The sequence below is a fragment of the Cynara cardunculus genome (assembly GCF_001531365.2).
Source record: "Cynara cardunculus var. scolymus isolate 2C chromosome LG 2, CcrdV1, whole genome shotgun sequence".
NCBI lineage: Eukaryota > Viridiplantae > Streptophyta > Magnoliopsida > Asterales > Asteraceae > Cynara > Cynara cardunculus.
This window is the reverse complement of record NC_037529.1, coordinates 49,118,379-49,120,104: the sequence shown is the minus strand read 5'-3', so window position 1 is coordinate 49,120,104 and position 1,726 is coordinate 49,118,379.

Here is a 1,726-nt window from a genome sequence, read left to right as displayed (position 1 = left end):
ATAATCTCATCCTCTGCAAAAATTTACATTATTGAAAGAAGTAAAAAATGTGCAGGCCTATACTATTACAAGAGATTACTCAACAGCAGAGTCTGGATAATCGTCTACAGCATATTGTAAATCAGACTTGACAGTCTTGTAGACCTTGAAGATCCATTCCCTGAATGAGACTTGTATTTTGATGATTTCCAGAAGGTCCGTTATTTCATCCGCCCTTATTCGCCCTTTCTGCACCTCTGCCACCACCAGGTTGAACACCCATTCGAGGGACTCTGTTGAATATTTGTGCACCTCTTTCGGATCGAAGAATCTTAGGATCTCATCCTTGTCCAAGAAAACAAACCCAAAGATGGGATTGTGGATAATGGTGTTGGGATGGAACCTATGCAGCCAAATGGGTCTATTCTTTGGAGGAGAAATCTTCAGCTCTGGCTGGGCCAACCTCATCGCAATATCGAAGTCTTTCTGGCTGTAGAATTTAACTTGAGCACGCATTACCTCTATCAGCCTTTTGAGAGAAATCGAGTAGCTTGACCTCATCTCCATATACTTGTTCAGGATCTTGTGCAAGAAGATTAGATCAAATACACACAGATTATGGAGGTCAGCATCTGTAAAAGTGTAGAGGTTGCCATCATCCCTCTTCACCGTATATTGAGTGTACAGCACGGTTTTCTTCAGCATGGTGCGCGAAGAGATGGTTTCTAGTGAACGAATAACATGCTCTGAGAAGACCTGCTTTGGTGGCTTGGTGAGTTTAGTAAAGTGAAATTTTTCTTCGGCAGAGGGCATTCCAGTTAGCTCTGGATCGTATGGGGGCTCTGTGTCCATGGATGAGTAACGCCACTGCAGAATCTCTTTGACAGTGGTTACGGGCTTTGTACGCATCATCTGCGTGGGAATCTTGTTCATCGAGTCAATAATTTCAGAGACCCTCCCCACTGTGGTAAACTCTAGCGTTATGGTGTCTTCTTCGAGTATAGGCCTCTGGGTAGATCCCTCTGGTAAGATTGGCTTGACTGTTCCTACCAGAGCGCCAAACGTACCCGTGGACGTTTCTTCAGGTATCTTTGCAAGTTTGGAAGAGCCTTCTCCAACTTTGGGGATGGGAGCTCCGCCTTGCTTCATCCGAGCCTCTGCCAAAGACGCCTTGAGGGCTTGAACCAGATCAGGGTCGTCGTATTCCTCTTCATTGATCTCCTCCAGTGTCTCAGAGCTAGACCCTTTCTTTGGCGACTCCTCTACCACTTTACCCTTGCCTTTCCCCGTAGGCTCTGAAGATTTTTCTTTGGAGAATAGGGCTACAGCAGAGTCCACTATTTTCAGTGGTTTGGCAGACGTCGATTTCTTTGGCTCTATCTTCTTCTCCCCCTCATGACGATCAGGGTCATTGCCTCCCTGATCATCATGGATTTGAGTAGCCTCTGTCTTGCACGGGGTGAGAGGAGCATTCTTCAAGCGCCTGAGTACTTTGGAGGCCGCCTTCTCCAATTTCTCTATTACCATTTCAGCATTCAAAGTGGCGGTGTTAATATCCATCTCTGTGGCCCATTTCATTTTAGAGACGCAACGATAGATTTCATTTCGGATTGAGTCACCTTCTTTGACGAGTTGCTTCGTGCAGTCTTTGATGGATTTGTTAGTAGCTCTGGCCTCTTTGAGAAGATGGTCGTGGTGTTTCCGCACGGTCTCTCCGAGGGCCTCAACCATTGCGTCTATCTCTTTG